Source organism: Carcharodon carcharias, chromosome 1 (genome assembly GCF_017639515.1).
Source record: "Carcharodon carcharias isolate sCarCar2 chromosome 1, sCarCar2.pri, whole genome shotgun sequence".
Taxonomy (NCBI): Eukaryota; Metazoa; Chordata; class Chondrichthyes; order Lamniformes; family Lamnidae; genus Carcharodon; species Carcharodon carcharias.
The window spans coordinates 114,300,425-114,320,202 of NC_054467.1; the positions used below are offsets into that span (position 1 = coordinate 114,300,425).

The 19,778-nt window shown below is 43.3% G+C and overlaps 1 protein-coding gene across 1 annotated transcript in view; it reads right to left on the reverse strand.

The window, feature by feature from the left end:
- LOC121279262 (prominin-1-A-like) overlaps positions 1 to 19,778 on the reverse strand; it is a 202,796-nt gene that overhangs the window by 103,535 nt on the left and 79,483 nt on the right. The gene's annotated exons all lie outside the window — the stretch shown is intronic.

The window sequence follows — 19,778 nt, forward strand, 5'->3', positions numbered from 1 at the left end:
TTTACCTTGCTGAAGGGACATAGGTAGTAATCCCCTGTATTGCTCCTATAGTACAAAACAAGGTATTTGTCTTTATTGCAACAAAACTCAATGTAGGTGATATTTCTGTAATATGCACTTTCAGTTTACTTCCAAATAGGACAGACAATTATCGCACTATTCCAAAATATTTTCAACCAAATAATCACACTACCAAGTTATTTAGACATCATATGGGGAATATCATTGTTCGCCTGGAACAAAGCTGGTTAAAAAGCCTACTTCACAGCCCAAACCAGCAATTCCCATACTATAAGTACTCAAGTGGTGTGAAATGGCTCGAATGACCAAGCAGCATAGAAGTTACCATGGTAATGACAAGGCATAGCACAAGAAAAGCTTTCTTCTCTTTCCCTTTTCCAGCAATCAATCATACAGGCCCATCACTCAAAGCTGCCCTACTGAGTGCTATCCATAAATAAGGCAAGAGCTCCCAGCCTGGCACTACAGTGGGAAAAATCAATCCATCTTGGCTATTGCAAATAATTTACTTTGGTTAATTTCTCAAATAATATAATGTAACAGTATCTGCAAACATACCTGCTGTTTCATGCAAGCATTTGAATTAATTAAAATAAATGGGCCTTCATATGTGTTTGCAGAAAAATTTGCAGTTTACAAAATGCATGTTCTGTTCAAACATGCAATTCCTGGGCCATACAATACAACGTATACTATTTAAACCATCAAGTATCCTATGGAGCTAATTTTAGTATTAAGACTTAAACAACATTGCCAAATTTATGTACACCAATTATTCCTGAAGTAAATCTATCAATCTTTTCTATCACAGGGCAGTTCATCTAATTACATTTATCTTGGTTTCTGAACTTCTAGTTCAATCCTCACACTATCAGCATTAAATTGTATGTTTTTTTGAATATGTTACTGAATCTCTTTGTCTAAGGTAACTGATAGTTGGATATAAATGGATGGTAACAGTGCCCACATTATTAATTCAATGGCTGTCTAGTGAAGAGATTAAAATTAGGCAAATCATAATCACTTCTAAATTCTTAGAAAGACCTCTTTGTTCATGTTTTGTAAAGCAAAGAAAAACTGTATCCACAGGCTTTCAAGGTCATCTGCACTATCACAACAGAACAAAGGGTCTTTGAAGAACAGAGAGATGCAAAATAACACAAAGGTTCTTTCAGAGAAAAAATTCCCATGTGTTCCGCTTTAAACTATTATACTGTAGCAATAACGTTGCTTATTACTGAAAGCATACTTGCATCTCATGCTCTGAATACATTCTACTTTTGGGTTAGTGTCAAGTTATTCTTTTATCTGTTATCAAAGGAAGCATTAAATTTGCTAAACAGTTATGCAATTACCATTTTTCCTGAAATTATTTAAAATCAAAACCTGCAGCTTCCTTCTCACATTAACTGCATGAAACAACGTGCAATTTATCATTACCAATTCATCAACATCAGCTGCTGCTGTGATGCACAGAATGCAGAACATCTAATTCTCATCGTACACCAACTTAACCATCAAAAGAAAAGGGCTAGGAGTGATCAAAAAAATAGTCAAAGAAGTGTATTTTAAGAAGAGCCATAGGTAAAAGGTAGGGTACAAGGAAGGTGTGGTGTGCTGGAGAAGCTTAGGGAGGGAATTTGAGATCACTGGGACTAGGCAGCTAATAGAAGAGCTACCAATTGTGGGATGAAGGAGAGAATACTGTAAGGTTAGAATCAGGGAAGTTCGGTGGGGTGATGGTGGGCAGTTAATAATAGGAGAAGCACACAGAAGGACGATATCATGGGTGACATATATGAAAAAGGAAGAATATTAAATTCATGGCTGTAGGAGAAACAGGAGCCAATATCGGTCAGCAAGAAAAGAATGATGGGCGAGCAGAACTTAGTGTAGTGCAAAAGACAAGGTTGAAACAGATACAACCAAATTCAGCCAGTAGTGCCAAATAGAAGATTGGCCTTCTCCCAAGGTCCCCAGCATCACCAATGCCAGTTTTCAGACATTTCTATTTGCTCCATGTAATATCAGAAAACAAGTGAAGGCATTGGATACAGCAAAGGCTATGGATCCTAGCAGCATCCCTGGCTGTAGTCCTGAAGACTTGAACTCAGAACTAGCGATGTACTTAGCAAAGCTGTTCCAGTACAACTACAACACTGGCATCCCCAATCATAGAATAATAGAATGATTACAGCACAGAAAGAGGTCATTCGGCCCCTTGTATCTGTAATGGCTCTCTGCAAGAGCAATTCACCTGGTCCCATTCCCTTACTTTCTCCCTGTAGTCCTGCAAATTTTTCCTCTTCAGATAATCATGCACATCTCTCTTGAAAACTATGATTGAATCTACCTCAAATTCTCAGGCAGTGCATCCCAGATCCTAACCACTTTCTGCATAAAAAGCTTTTCCTCATTGCTTCTTTTGCCAACACCCTTAAAAACAGTGTCCTCTGGTTCTTGATCCTTCCACCAATGTGAACAGTGTTTCTCTATTGACATAAGACATAAGTCTAGGATTTGGTCAGCCCTGATTTTTGGGTGCTTGGTTCATAATTTGTGACCTGCCTTCCTCCATTTAAATGGAGGTGGGCAGAATGCATTTTCTGTCTGTCAGGGAGAGATTTTAACATACATAATGTTATTGGAATTTTTTTTAAATAGAGGTTTAGTCTGTGTGTGTGTTAACTGGAGTAAAGCCAGCTAGTCTGGATGCTTTGCTGTATAGTAGTTTTGAGATGTAACCAGTAGGTAGAGGGTGCATTTGCATTTTGTTGAATCGAGCATTCAAGAATGGGAGTGAAATCTTGCACCCAGCTAAGAGACACCAAGCAATATGTTTATGTTACTAATAAAATTGATACTATGAAAGGGGTTTTATTGTTAGACGAGGTGGAGTTCAAAGGACCTGGTGAAACAATGAGAATTTGCATTCAAAGGGGAGGCTAGGTATAACAGAAAGGAGTTTGTGTATGTAGGTCAGGGGCATGTAAGATCTAAGCCTGTAAATAAGCATACAACTGTATGCAAAGGAACAAGTTGAAAGGAACTTCATTTTGAATTTGTAAGGAGAAAATGCTTTGTCCGGTGACTGGTTATCGTTGCCTTAGTGGAGATTAATTTGGGAATTTAAAAGTTATGATAGTAGTAATTTGTAGCTATGTGTATGTTTAATTAGTTGTAAATTGATAAATGTCTCATTTAGTTTGATATAAAAACCTCTCGAGAATTGGTGGTCTTATTCCTGAATTTAGAGCTGCAACTCAAAACATACCAATTGCAAATATAGGTTATGACAGTTGTTCAAGTTTCCCTCTGGGATTTTAAATAATTCAGCCTTCACAAACTGCTGCGTCATAACACCATCTGGCAAAGAGAAAGTATGCGAATAGAATGACAGTTAACATAAAAGGAAACCCAAAAGTCCTCTACTATCATGTAAATAGTAAGCACATAGTAAGAGATGATGTGGGTCTATTAGAGACAAAGAGAGTGATATATGCTGAGGCACAGGGCAAGGCTAGAATACTTGATAAGTACTTTGTATTGGTGTTTAATAAGAGGATGCTGACACAATTTCAATAGAAGCAGAGATGGTAGAAGTAATGGATGGGTGGAAATTGATAGGCAAGATATAAAGACTGGCTATGCTTAGAGTGGATAAGTCGCATGGTTCAGATGGCATGCATCCCATGTTGCTCAAGGAAGTGGGGGTGCAGATAGCAGAAGGGTTTTTCATAACCTTCCAATTTTCCCCTAATATGGGGGAGCTCCCAGCTGATTGGAAAGTGGCAAATGTGACACCCTTGTTTAAGAAAGGGTGCAACTGCAGGCCAGTCAGATCAACATCAGTGGTTGGTAAGGCTTTAGAAACAATAATCAAGTAAAGAATTAACAAGCACTTAGAGAGGTTTGAGTTCATTAAAGAGACTCAGCACAGATTTGTAAAAGACAGACCGTGCTTGTCTAATCTAATGGGATTTTTTGATGGACAGATGGGGTTGACGTGGGGAATGAGGTGGATTTTGCCTAAATGGATTTTAAGAAAGCATTTGGCAAAGTACCACTGGTGCTGCTGGTTAACAAAATTGAGGCTGATGGAATCAGCGGGCTTGTCTCAGCTTGGATAAAAAAGTGGCTTAAGAACACAAAACAGCAATTTGTGGTAAGTGATAGTTTTTCAGACTGGAGGATGGTGGACAATGCATTCTCCAAGGGTTAGTGCAAGGACCACTGCTTTTTGGATACATATTATCACGACCAGTCCCCAGGTGAGGTTCCCCCCATTTTGTTAACTTCCTGAATGGGACCCCAATCTTGTTATGATCCCGGGTGAATAAGAATAAGCTGGTTCCCCTTCTTTATTCAACCCTCTCAGTTGGTCGCAACAGGATTAATTTAAAAGGGGTCCCCCCCTCACCACCCCCCCCTCTCCACACCCCACCGTGGGATACCTTTCCCCAATTGTATTTATTTTTATTTAGAAGGAGCCAATTTAACTAGGTTTTTTTGAGTCAAAGAAAGGATACGTTTATTAGTTACTAAAAACAAGAGAAAAATAATAAAAGTGCAATGCACATACACAGAGATCAGAAATGACAGAGAGAGAGAGAGAGACTTTGCCTGCAACTACGGGGAAGGCTAGTTGGTCATCATGCTGCTGTCACATACACAGCATGCCAGCACACTACCACACTCTGCAGCTAGCATTTTAACCCATTTTTCCCTGTGCATTCCTGTAAGGGAAAAAAAGCCAGGTCTCGTACCCAGAGTCTGTTTTCTTTGATCTCCGACCATTTTACACATTCTGAGATATGAATCAACAGGAGATGTATTTTAGATGACTGCTGAGGCATGGTAATCTGTCTTCTGTCCCTGCAACCACAGGAGATTAAAGTTCAGTCTTTTGCATCTTTTCTATCTCCCTTTTGAGTGCCTCTACTTGAAGAAGGCCATGTCACCTTTTCAGGTCCGACATTCCAGGTTCTCTCAGGGCAGGCCTGTCAGTATAATCCACAAAGGACTTTTCCAAAAAGTGGTCACTATAAATTATCAGCCATCTTTTGCTCAGTGTTCTTGCTTGTATTTCTTCAAGAACACACACATCTTCCTTAAAAATTTCAGTATGCCTGTAAGTAATTTGTGGCTATAATCTGTTTTTATGACAACATAAATGTCTTGAATTTTGGAATACAGAGTAAAATTTCAAAATTTGCTGATGACACCAAAGTTGGAGGAGTGGAAAACAGTGAGGCTGATACTAATTGACTGCAAAAGGACACAGATAATCTAAAAGATTAGGCTACTGGCAGATGGAATTCAATACAGAGAAGTGCGAGGCGATGCATTTTGATAGAAGGGATAGGAAGAGGCAATAGAGACTTAATGAAACAGTTTTAAACAGTATGCAAAGGCAGGGGTACCATGGGATCATGTGTATCGATCCTTGAAGGCCACAGGACAAATTGCGTGCAGTTAGCAAAGCACATGGAATCTTGTGCTTCATAAATAGAGTGTTAGAATCATATCTCTCAAGACTGAAGTTTTCTTTTATGAAATGGAAGAATATGACTTGATGTGGATGCTACCCTGAGTTTTTTTTAAATAAAAGAGTCGCACATTCACCTTGGAACTGTCAACAAGCAGGCCTTTTCCAGAAAATCACCTGACCTATATGGTACTTGAGAAGGAGTTATTTGTTTGTGTTGAACTGCAAAAAACTTAATTAATGAAAAGCTGGAAGACAAAAAGGCACTCACATGGGAGAGGAAAAAAGCTGTGAACCTGTCTTGTTTTGAAGGCAATCAAGATAGGATTAATTGAGCAATGAGAAGATTAATTGATAACTTCCTAGAGAAGGCACTCCTAGGTAGCAGCGAGCATAATTTGATTGAATTTTACATACATTTTTGAGGGAGAAACAAGTGTATCCAAGACTAGTATCTTAAACTTAAAGAAGGGCATTTATGAGGGCACGGAAGCAGAGCTAGCTAAAGTGAACTGGCAAATGAGGGTTAAGGAATATGTCAACAGACATTTAGTGGCAGGCATTTAAAGGGATATTTCAGAATACACAGAATATATACATTCCAATGAGAAAGATAAATTCCAAGGGGAGCCCTACCATCTATGGTTAGCTAAAAAAGTTAAAGACAGTATGAAACTTATAGAAAAAGCATATGGTTACCAAAGATGAATGGCAGGTCAGAAGATTGGAAAGAATATAAAGAACAACAAAGGATGACAAAAAGATTAATTAGGAGGGAAAAATTAGAGCATGAGAGGAATCCAGCTAGTAATTTAAAGACGGATAGCAAGAGTTTCTATAGATATTTAAATAAGAGTTAATAAAGTGAGCGTTGGTCCTTTAGAGAGTACGTGTGGGGAATTGATAATGGAAAGTAGGGATATGGGGGACAAACTAAACAGGTATCTTGCTTCAGTCTTCACCAAAGAGGACACAAGTAACATCCTGGAAATAGCTATAAATCAAGGAATGGAAGGGAGGGAGGAACTCAGGAAAATTACAATCACCAGGAAAACAGTATTGAGCAAAATGTTGGAGCTGCGGGCTGAGAAATCCCCAGCTCCAGATGGACTTCACCCTAAGGTCTTGAAAGAAGTGGCTAGTGAGATAGTTGATGCACTGGTTTTAATTTTCTAAAATTCCCTAGATTCGGGGATGGTTCCATTAGATTGGAAAACAGCAAATGTAACTCATTTATTCAAAAAGGGAGGGAGACAGAAAACAGAAACTATAGGCCAGTCAGCCTAACATCTGTCATAGGGAAAATGATAGAAGCTACCACAGATGTTATAGCAGGGCACTTTGAAAAATTCAAGGCAATCAGATGGAGTCAACATGGCTTTGTAAAAGGGAAATCATGTTTAACCAATTTATTGGAGCTCTTTGAAGGAGTCATATGTGCTGTGGATAAAGAGGAACAGGTGGATGTACTATACTTGGATTTCCAGAAGGCATTTGATAAAGTGCCACATGAAAGGTTATTGCAGAAAATAAAAACTCATGGTGCAGGGGGTAACATATTGGCATGGATAGAAAATTAGTTAGCTAACAAGAAGCAGAGAGTTGGCATAAATGGGTCTTTTTCTGGTTGGCAGGATGTGATAAGTGGTGTGCCACAGGGTTCAGTTTTTGGCCTCAACTTTTTACAATTTATATAAATGACTTGGATGAAGGGACCGAAGAAATGGTGGGTAAATTTGATGACAACACAAAAATAGGTAGGAAAGTAAATTGTTAAGAGGATGTAAGGCGGTTACAAAGTGACATGGATAAGTTAAGTGAGTGGGCAAAGATCGGACAAATGAAGCATAATGTGGACAAATGTGAAATTGTTCTTTTTGGGAGGAAGAATAAAAAGGAAGCTTATTATCTAAATGATGAAAGACTGCAGGGCTCTGAGATTCAGAGGAATCTGGGTGTCCCTCTGCATGAATCACAAAAGGCAATATGCAGATACAGTAGGTAATTAGGGAAGTTAATGGAATGTTATCATTTATTGTGAGGGAAATTGATTACAAAAGTAGGGAGGTTATGCTTCAGTTGTACAGAGTACTAGTGAGACCACATATGGAGTACTGAGTACAGTACTCGTCTCCTTACTTAAAGAAAGATGTAAATGCGTTAGAAGCAGTTCAGAGAAGATTTACTAGAGTATTACCAGGAATGGGTAGGTTGTCTTATGAGGAAAGGCTGGGCAGGTTAAGCTTGTATCCACTATAATTTAGAAGAGTAGGAGGCAACTTAATTGAAATCTTTAAGATTCTGAGGGGTCTTGACAGGGTAGATGTGGAGAGGATGTTTCCTCTTGTGGAGTATCTAGAACTAGGGGTCACTGTTTAAAAATAAGGAGTGACTCATTTAAGACAGAGATGAGAAGACTTTTTTTCTCTCAGAGGGTTGAGAGCCTTTGGAACTCTCTTCCTCAAAAGTGGGTGGAAGCAGAGTCTTTGAATATTTTTAAGGCAGAGCTAGATAGTTCTTAATTAACAAAGGGGTGAAAGGTTATCAGGGCAGGCAGGAATGTGGGGTTGAGGTTACATTCACATCAGCCATAATCTTATTGATTGGCAGAGCAGGGTCAAGGGACCGAGTGGCCTACTCCTACTCCATATTCATATGTTCATATGTTTAGTCTTCTTGAAGAACAAGCTGAGTAAGGAAGGCCACCTTGACTGGCTCCCTCTCTCTACTTGCCTAAAATTGTGTGTGGCTATCAACCTGTAACCAGAGAACCCACGTTGGAGTGTACCTACTGTGCATTTGGACCTGCACAGTTGAGACCAATGGTGAGAACTTCCAGACATCCAATGGCACCAGCGGCCTGTCTTCACACAAGAGAACTCCAGATCAACAGTGTAGAATCCTGCAGACTTTATCTTTTATTTTATAACGCCCATCTTCCAAAGTCAATCTCTGCAGGGAGACACTATCTGTTTGTCCTTTGTTTGCCTGTGCGTGCGTGCGTGCGTGTCTCCTTTAGGAAGAGATAGATGGTTATACTTCCCGATTACAATTGTGTGTTAACCAGTACTGGCAACATGTTAAAAGAAGTTTTGTTTTAAAATAAATTAATCATTCTGAATTTTTGAAAGAAGCCTGGTCAGAGTCTCTTTTCATTTGGGTACTAGAGGTATAGGAACACAATTGGCCATTTTGGTGAGAAAATTAAACATTTAAGTTAATGGTACTGCCTGTGGAGTAGTGGAGCTTGATAATTCACCCACTCCTCCCATCCCGGTTGTAACAAGACTATTAAGTACAAAAGCAGGGAAGTTATGCTGAACATTTATAAAGCTCTAGATAGGTCCCAACTAGAGTATTGGATCCAGTTCTGGTCATCACACTTTAGGAAATATGTGAGGGTCCTTGAGAGAGCACAGAGAGATTTACCAGATTGGTTCCAGGGGTGAGGAATTTTAGGTATAGGGTTATGGAGAAGCTGGGGTCGTTCTCCTTGGGGCAAAGGGAATTGAGAGGAGATTTGATGGAGCTGTACAAGATTCTGAAAAGTTTAAATAAGATAGACAAAGAAAAATGGCCCCTATTAGCAGAGGCTGCCCACAATGATGGTAAGGGACTGTCTAATGCACCCTTTCATCTCCCTTCTCACTCTTATCCTGAGATGTGGCATCAAGTGGAAGCTGAAAATGGTGAGACCATGGGACTCCTGCTTTCCTCCCTGACCCACTTCCTTCACTGCAAGCCTTCTCTTCTGCTTGTATGTTTCAGATATGGAAGAACTGCCATCTAGACAGTCTGAGCTAAGGCAGGAAGAGGAGCTACGCCACAAAGTAATGAGAGTGCACCATCACATGATCTTACACTCAGCAACCATCTCAGATACTGACAACGCAAGGAGCTTAGAGCGTATTATAGGGTGGCAGTCAGTATATAGCGAGTCACCAGGCATGAGTAGACTACTAGCCAGGCCGGGAGAAGGGTAGTTTATGTGTCAGCTCCAGAAGAGCAAGGTTGCAAACGAGTTCTAATGTAGGGGGCTCAGATGGAGACCATCAATGACAGGACCATTGATGCTAATGAAGATGCACACTGAGATACCTGGTGCATTAACAGGAGCATGGAGGAGTTCGGCTCAAGTGGCACAGGAAATCATGCACAACCGAGAGACCATCTTTTTCAGTGTGGAAGTGATGGCCAACTCCATGGCAGCACTGCCAGACCGATGGAGCATCTTGCAGCCTCTGCCTCAGCTTCCAAAGGAGCACAGGCATAAATTTCCAGACATCTCAGAACCACATTGGAAAATAGGTGGGGATCCTTGGTTGCTGCCATGCTGGCCCCAACTACTACCATCATGGGTACGGATCACAGCACTCAAAGGTCATGCAGTCCAACAATTTGTGCTCAAGCAGATGTTTAAGACTGCTGAGGTGCTGCCCCTGGAGAGGGACAGTGGCTCCATGGAACATGAACCTGCTGTGCTCGCAGGATGATAGTATTTATGCTCCCACCACTGCCACTTCATCAGTTCCCTGGGTGGTGACTCTCAGCCACCCAGCACAGACTGATGCCACCCATGTCAAGGTGGTACATTCTAAAGCTGAGCTGCTCAAGGGCATCATGCAAGGCCATTTCCCCCAGTAAAACCCAACTGCCTCAACCAGCTATGGTGCAGCCACTGAAGTAGCACTGTTTAGGAGCACTAGGTCAGGCAAGGGCATCTGAAAGACAGGCACAAAAGGATTGCATAAGGGTGATTAACTCATTGTTATGTGTATCATTGGATGTATTGCTGCATAAAAATATTTTGTGAAGGTTCTTGATGGTGGCCTTTTCTGCTGGATGTTGGGCAAGGGGCATTGTGATGGGTCGTGATTGTTGGGTCCATGTTGGAATCGAGAAATTGCCTGAAGTGGAGGTGGAGACCCACAATACACTGTCTGATATTCCGTCCAGTGGCCAGCATGCCCCCTCCTCCTCTCTCCTCACAGGCCTTGCCCTTTCTCCATTTTATTTCCTGGTCATATGCAGGCCAGGAGGCAATGAAAGAACTATCCCTATATATAGAGTCATTGAATGGATGCAGCATAGGAAGAGGCTATTTGGGGAGGAGGCACATTTTGTCTATACTGGCCTTCAGAAGCAGCAATTCACTTGGTGCCACTCCCCTTCCTTCTGCCTGTAGCCCAGCGTTTTTTTCTTTTCAGAAAATGATCCGATTTCCTTTATTATGATCGCAGACAAGACTCCCATTGTTATGATCTCAGTAGAGATCAGTAACATTTTTATTTTTTATTAGCATCCAAAAGCCCAGGTATTTACTAAAAGAATGATGCCACAAGGTTAATGGTTTAAAATCAAGAACTTTACAACACAAAAATTAAAGGACATGAATACTAATAAGTACACTCTCTTAAATAGTCAGGTTTTTTTTATTCATTCATGGAATATGGGCATCGCTGGCTAGCCCTAATTGCCTTTGAGAAGTTATGCTAAACATAATAAAAATACCATAAACTCAGTTACTTATAATCTAAAGCGAACTTTTAAAATCAAATTGCCTTCTACACCCATTTGACTTACATCCACAATAAACTCAAGTCAGATACTTAGCAGAAATTGGAAGATTAACTGCTTGGTCCAAGTTCTGCTTCAAAGATTCGTATAAGGGATTTCTTGGGCCTTCCACTAACTTCCAGCAAGGTTTTCCCTTCAAATCTCCTCCAACCATCCTACGGATGTAAATTCCCCATTCAACACAGGTGTCTCTAGTACCTTAACCAGCCACCTCGGGACAGAACTTTCCGGGTTCTAATAATCTTTAGCTCTGGAGTTCTGCATATAAAACTCCATCTCTCCCTTCCACAGCTTGGCTATCCCAGATGTTCAACTCGTTGTTAGCAGTCCTTCAATTTACAAGATTTTAAACTCTGTTAGCCAACAAAGTTTCAATTGAACTCTGTTTAAGATCAATGTTTTCTCTTCTGCAGGCAGTTGGTTCTCAAACTGCAACCTATGTTGCTTCCATGCAGAATCACACCCCTATAACTAACTTATGTTGACCTTTCCTTTTCCTCTATTGTTTATCTCCCAGGCAGCTTGATCACATTATTATTTACTAGAAACCAGGCGCTTTAACAGAAATCATATCCTAGAAAAACCTAGGGTGGAATCGTCCGGTCCTGTTGGTGGCAGGAGTCATAGCAGGTGAGAGCGGATAATACAATGAGAAAGGCAAAAATTGGAGTCACGTCGTTGTGAAACTAGTTTGTGATTGTCCAGTCTGCCTGTCAATGGTGGGCTGCATTTCCCGCCGTCCAACGTCAGGAACTCAATTTTCACGCATTTGTATTTCATTATTGTGCCCTTAGGCCGGAATCATCCCCCCACATCAAACTTACCGCCCACTTCGGCGTGACTTCAGAATGGAATGCTTGACAACTGCCTTTACAAGGAACTGGGGGGGAGGGGGAGAGAGAGAGAGAGGCAGCCACATACTTGTCAAACTGAGCATTCTTTCGCAGCTGAGACCGTTCAGCAGCAGCTTCATTGACATGCTTGGAGTCGGGCTTCTGATGCTTTTCTGCCCACTCAAGTAATGCAAAAGCATGAATGTACCAAAAAATTCTCCAGAACCTTTCGCCCCTTGGGCATAGACATTATATTAATGTATGTTTTAGGGGGCAGCAAAACAATTGGCCAACCGGGCAAGTTGTAGAATCTCCATCCGAAAGGTAGCAATGGCACAGTCACTAGTGGAGATGCTCAGATGCCCTTGCAATGTCGTTATTAAGGTTTGGACCTCTCATGGTTCAAGCTAACAGTGCAGCCTTGCAGTGCGAGTTAGGAGAATGCCTGTGCCTGAGCTGAGAGCACATCATGCCGTCCAGTGGGTGAAGCTGCTGCCAATCGGTCAAGTAGGGAGGAGTGGAGGTAGGTGGGTTTCAAACAGCCATGAAGTGCACTACACACTGGCCATCCAAGTGTTGGCCAGCACTCTCCAGCATGCGTGAAGTAGACTTCAGACTTAACCAAGAGAGGTTCTTAGAACACATATGCTAACCATCATATTTCTCTCTTTGATCCTGCAGGAGAAGAACATCAGGATCATGGAGCCTGGTGATTTAGCGGTATGCCTCATGGCTTAAAGGGAGCAGAGCAGAAGAAGAAGAGTGCGGCAGAGGCACCTGGCTCGGCACAGATGAATGGGCGGCAGGGCCTACTGCGCACACAGCTGAGGATCCACAGAGAGCTGTCGCTCGTAGGCGCTTCACTAGACCCAGGGTCTAGAGATGACGCTTGTCATTTATGCAGATGACTGAGAACCCGTGTCACCAAAGACTGCGTATTTCTAGGGAACTGGTCAGTCACATATGCCGCCTGCTGCAGGATTTGGTGCCACTGAGACATGGAGGGTATCCACAGCCAGTGGCTATGAAAGTGACCACAGCACTCAATTTTTATGCCAATGGCTCCTTCCTGGGCTCCACAGGTGACCTGTGCGGGATCTCGCAAGCCTCTACGTACAAGTGCAACCAGGAGGTCATGGACACCATCATCACGATGGCATAGAACTTTATGCATTTCGTCTGGGATCAGGATAGCCAGGAAGCAAGAGTGCTGGGATTTGCGCAGATCTCTGGTTTTCCACAGGGTGCAGGGTGCCATCAACTGCACTCATGTGGTGCTTAGATCTCTGTGGCAACAAGCAGTCAACTACATTAATCACAAGGGCTTCCACTCGCTGAAAGTTCAGGTGGTCTGTGACCACCACCAATGCATCCTATAGATCTGCACACAATTCCCAGGGAGCATCCATGACACCTACATCCTGAGCAGGTCTCAGATCCCTGACACCTTCCAGGGTCCAGTGAGGCTGCAGGGTTGGCTCCTCAAGGGCAAGGGCTACCCACAGAGGTTTGGACCTCTCTGCATTAGTGGGTGAACAATCCAACGCTTGGTGAATTCTGCTTCACAATGATAGGAAGAGCCGACATCGAAGGATCAAAAAGCGACGTCGCTATGAACGCTTGGCCGCCACAAGCCAGTTATCCCTGTGGTAACTTTTCTGACACCTGCTGCTTAAAACCCAAAAGGTCAGAAGGATCGTGAGGCCCCACAGATGACATCCATGCAGTGGCCTCAGACTACAGCAGAGCAACGGTATAACAAGGCTCATGCCGCGACCCAGACTTTGGCGGGGAAAATGATAGGCATCTTGAAAATGAGGTTCCAGTGCCTCAACAGGTCTGGTGGAACACTGCAATACAGTCCCCAGAGGGTGTCACGCATCATCATAACTTGCTGCGTGCTACATAGCCTGGCACTCAACGGGGGGGAGGAGCTGGCTGCGGAGGCAAGGGAAGAGCTGCAGGTCTCCTCCGATGAGGAGAATGTTGAAGGGGATGATGGTGATGAGATCCGCGAAGGCGGGAATGCCTGCAATGAAGCCATCGCACTGGCCAGACAAGGCAGGTGTGTTTGGGAGACCCTCATAGCCGCAAGGTTCATGGAGGATGATGACGAGATGCAGTGAAAACAGTCCTGACGCCCTCACCTTGCATCTGTGAATGTTTACCTCGTCTATGGCTGATGGCAGCGCACATATCCTCAGTGCTCAGGCTCATGTCTTGGAGGTGCAGCAGAGGCCCTAATAGTTGATAGATTCCAGGAGGATGATGATGATGATGACATGGATTGAGGACACTCCATAGATCTTCACATAGCCTCTGTGAATGTCTAACTCCTGTCTGGCCGAGGACAACTCATTTTCACTCTGTGAACAGTGTCATATCATGGAGACACCATGTGAAACTTTAAATGTAACTGATCCTTTGTCAGCCTTCAGCACCTGCGCTCTTCAGAAGCACAGCATCACAGGTCACAGATGTGAAGAGACGGGGCGGCCAGCCACACCGCAAAGGTGCTGAGAGCACACAGAGAGAATGGTGGAACTCTATGAAGTCTGAAAAAGACATTCTAGCAGTAATGACAAGCACCATCGAGGTGCAGGCTTCACTAATATGTCCAGGGAGTATGAAGCCGGACCATCAACTTTGCTCTGAAAGTTACACACTGCACAGGGAAGAGCCCTGGACTGAGACACCTGCCTATGTCTTGTTCAAGAGCCAAGATTTCACATCTGAGTGACACGAACATACTCATCATGACATGGAGCCATAGGCAAAGGAGGAGACATTCTTGGGAGTTTACTTATAATAGTGAACATTATGTATAAATGATTAACACCTGTGCCAACGCTGTGCAAGTATACCTTCTTAACCTTCCTAACCCTGTCTTGGTGTTCCCTCGACATCCACAGTGGAGGTGGAGGCAGCCTGCTGACAGCAATGCCCTGTTTGTGATGATTTTGGTGTGTGCCCTCCGGCAGGCCAAGACCCGGAGATCCGTCGCCTGCTTTAGGAGACCTACTATGAGCCAGCTGCACTCTGCTTGGCCTGCGGAGCTGGAGCTGTGGGGGTCACAGGAAGAGTTGATTTGGATCAGCCGGACATTCCCGGATGACCCTGGGATGTCAAGCTGCTGGTCCTCCTCCCTATGGGTACCTGACAACCCCTGCCTAACTCCTTGAGGAAAAGGAGAACCTGGAATGAGATCAAGCTACCCTGCACCCCTCTTATGTTGACACTCTTGGAGGCCAACAATGGCATCAGCAATGAAGTGCAGCCTGTGCAGCAGTGCAGCACCACTGTCCTGGACCAAGGTCTCCAAAACAGCTGCCAACCTGCCAGTGTTAACTTTGATGCGTTGGCATGCTGGCGCTTTCACCTCGGACTGAAGGCAGATGGATTCCTCCATCGTTCCTTGCAGTCTGAGGACTGCACCAAACATCCCTTCCTGATGTTCCCATAATTGTCTTTGCAGCTCCACAACTGATTGAAGCCAAAGTCCAGAGGCTTATCATTTGACTCGGATTCAGCAGATTCCTTACCTCCAGCAGTCCTCAAAATGCCGGCAACCAAGGATGCCCCTGCCTCCACCTGCTGTGGAGCAGATTGTATGCTGTGGTCACCAATCTCGAGGCTGCTCTACATCTGGGTCGCACCGAGGTGTGTCGCTGCACTGGTGGAGGGTGGAGGGTGTGGGTGAGTGCCAGTGATGGGTCTTCAATGGTGCTGCCCTCAGGGTCCTCATCCAAGGTGGTATCCGTGCTGGGGTAGGGGTGAAGGTTGCCTGAGAGCAACGTGTCAGATGTGCCTAGGACAGAAAGTAGAGATTATTAGTGCTTGGCATCCATGTTGGACACAGAATAGTGGATTCAGAGTAGCATTGAGAGAGGGGTGATGTGGTGCAGGAACCTCACATGGGTGTTCGTCGCTAACCTCACCGTCGCTGCAGGCACAATCTAAATCCTCTCCAGCCAGCTCCAACACGCGACTCTCGAACGGAGCAAGGACCTTGACCACCAGTCTAGGACCTCTCCCGTTGATTGTATGCAATCCTGTCCTACACAAAGACAGGTGGAGACAGTGTGAACAAGGCTCATGCCAGGCCAAATAAGAAGGATGCCAGGCATGCATGTGTGCTGAGTGGAGCCATGGACAGGATCAGGGGGCCATCTCCAGAGGAGATGAGGCCAGATGGAGATGTGAGGGTGTGTGAGAATATTTTTTTATTTGATCATGGGATATGGGCATCACAGTCTAAGCCAACACTTATTGCCCATCCCTAACTGCCCTTGTTCAGAGTACATTTAAGAGTCGACCACATTGCTGTGGGTCTGGAGTCACATATAGGCCAGACCAGGTAAGGACAGCAGATTTCCTTCCCTAAAAGGATATTAGTGAACCAGATGGGTGATGTCCCTTGAGCTGGCAGTGAGAGAGATGCCACTGAATGTGTGGGTGATGTGCTTGTGAGTGGGTAAGTTGAGAGTGATGAGATGGTTGACTTACCCTGACGGCATGGGAGAGATCATTGATCCTCTTTCTGCACTGCATGACTGACCTATTCTGTGCAACGTTGGCACTGACCACCTCTGCCACTGTCTCCCAAGCTGGAGTGGTGACCCTGATGGGCCTCCTCTAGCCAGAGTTGGGGTAGAGGGCATCACGGCGGGCCTCCGCAGCATTCAGAAGGCGTCCCAGGAACTCGTCATTGAATCAGACGCTGCACTCTTCTTGGTTTTTGGGGCTATTTCTTCACTGGAGCAGTCCTAGGCTGCAAATTTTGAGAACAGTGCATGTGGCTGCAGTTTAAATATGGCACCCAGCATGAGGATGCGGTGAGGTAGCAGAGCGATGCAAATCAGAGGTCAACCGCTAGTGATCCAGTGTGTTTCCCGTAACTGCATAATTTATGAGGCGAGAAGAGGACGACACAGCTGGAAAACCCACCATTGTGGCCAGGGTGGGTAACACATCTTTTTTCACGCCCACTACCACACTTAGTACAAATCTGGGATGATTCTGCCCTAGTACATAAAGGGACCATCATCCAACACAAAATATAGCCTATTTTTCTCCAAAAGCACATGGACCATCACTCTTTTAAAAGCCTCAATTCAGCCTGCTTTCACCACACTCTCAGACAGTGCATTCCAGATCCTAACCACTCGCTGCATGAAAAAGCTTTTCCTCATGTCACCATTGTTTCTTTTGTCAATTACCTTAAATCTTTGCCCTCTGGTTCTCAATTCTTCCATCAATGGGAACAGTTTCTCCCTATTTACTCTGTCTAGACTTCTCATGATTTTGAATAAATCTATCAAATCTACTCTCAATCTTCTCTTCTCCAAGGAGAACAGTCCCAACTTCTCCAATCTTTCTGCTTAACTGAAGTTCCTCATCCCAGGAACCATTAAACCCAGCATGCTGTCTGTATTATTAATCATTCTCTCAACCTGTCCTGTCACCTTCAATAATTTATACTCATAAACACCAAGGTCTCTCTGCTCCAGCAACCTTTAATTTTATATTATTTCTCTGTGTTCTTCCTATAAAAATACACCACTTCACACTTATTTGCATTAAGTTTCAACTGTCACTTTGAGGTCCTGCTTTTGAATTACCTACTTGCTCTCCACGTTCTGACAGCAGGCCCACAGTCCTCTTTCGTGGATCACGACCGCTAGCTGTTCATCTTCCCCTTCAGGGTGCTCTGCAGCTGTTCAGAGACATCTTGACCCTGGCACCATGGAGGCAACATACCATCCTGGGTCCATGTCTGCAGCCATAGAAACACCGATCTGTTCCCCTATCAAATCTCCGATCATGCTACCATGGACTTGGCTCTCGCTGCATTCCCCAAATGAGCCATCACTTTTATCAGTATTCTGAACTGAATATTGGTTGGAGAGTGAGATGCACTCAGGGGACTCCTACACTACCTCCCCAATTCTTCTTAACTGCCTGGTCACCCATTCCCTCTCTTCCTGCAAACTGTTAAGCTGCAGGGTGATCACATCTATAAATATTCTATCTACAAAGCTCACAACATCATGGAGACACCACAGTGACACCAGCAGCTGCTCTAGCTGGTGAGTCTCTTTTTTAAGTAGTAAGTTTTATTATTTCATAGATAGAAGAATGGCAGGGCAGCTCCAATCCCTGGAGTTCACATCTTGCTCCATGTGGGAACTCCAGCACATTTCTGGTGTCCTAGGTAAATAAATGTGTAGGAAGTGTCATCAGCTGCAGCAGCTTGAGCTCCAAAGCTAGAGTTCGAGCTGCTGCAGCCGACAACACTTCCTACACATGTAATTACCCACCAAGCAGGAAATGTGATGGAGTTCCCACGGGGAACAAGAGTGGGAGCTGCCCTGCCATTCCTCTATTCTATCAAATATTAAAACATATAATTTAAAAATAAAAGACTACCAGCTACTCACTTCTCTTCCTCTGTTGCCACTTAAAATATAGGGAGGCTAATTGAAATGCTTTACTTAACCATTACTAAAAAAAAAAATAAACTTTTAATTTTTAGCTCCTTTACCTAACTTCCTAGCTTTGGAGACAGGGAAGCAATAATATTCACCAACAAATAAACTCACAGCCTTCCTGTGATTTCAGTTTGATTTTTTTCTCCCTCATTTCAGTGATCCCAACCTGCTTCACACTCCTCCTAGTCTGCTTCACCATAATCCTAACCTGCTACCAATCTGAGTTGAACAATACTGAGGACACTTGGGCAGCATTGTCCTACTCAGTGTGCTTCTCTCTCATCCAATTCTAGGTACAGCATCTCTTAGCAATGGCTTCTCATCCACTGCCAGATGATCACCTTGTGGACCCCTCCAAGGATCTATCTTTGACACTTTTTGTTCATCTACATGGTGGGCTAGAATTTGGATTACATTAAATGCGACAGCAAGGATGTATAAATTGTGGGATTTATATGATAAAAATGGAGTAGACCCAAAGGCCATTTCTCATCTAGATACATAAATATCTCCCGTAGCATTATTCATTAAATTAGATAATATGCTGTTTTACAAAAACAAAAATGCTAAAGCATGTAATGCACAAAGTATTAATATTTCATGTTGGTAAACTTTCATCTGGTTTCGGTATATCTATAACAGCAAATGTAGGTTGTCTGAGGCTATTGTTTCCATTAAAGACAAATATGCCATTAATAAACAAAAAGAAATTACAGCATTGACATTGGTCTTGAAATTTTCCTGAACTGTTCCAGCTTCAAAAGGAGAGTCAGAATTTAGCTGCAGAATTTTGTATGCAAGAATAACGAGGCCAGGTCATTAATGGCCTAGGCTACTAAAAATGTTACATTATGGAATGGAACAGCATTTGGTAAACAAATCTTTCCTTCACAAACATAAATAACAAGATGAACTTTATTTGTGAAATTATGAACTTCAGAAAATTCTGTGATCATGTTTTTCTCATGACCACATTACTTCTTTGTTCTCTCTTCACAACTTGCTTACCTACCAATCTTTGTATCATCAGTACATTTGGCTACAATACACTTTATCTTTCCAAGTCATTAATATAGGTGTAAATGGTTCAGACCCCAGCACTGATCCCTGTTTCGAGAGTACAAGTGGTACAGAACTGGGTGTCACAAGTGGGATTTGACCTATGAGACTTCGTTTCAAATTCAGGCCAAATTGGTGGGGATTCTTAATCTAATTTCTAGTGGGCATTGGCTCATAACACAATGTCAGTTAACTTAGCACTAATTAGCAATGTTACTCAAAAAAGCCTTAGGTTGACTGAGGGGACAAACAGCAAACCTGTCACATTGTGGTAGAGTGCTCCTCTGCAGAAAAACACAAAGCTTTACA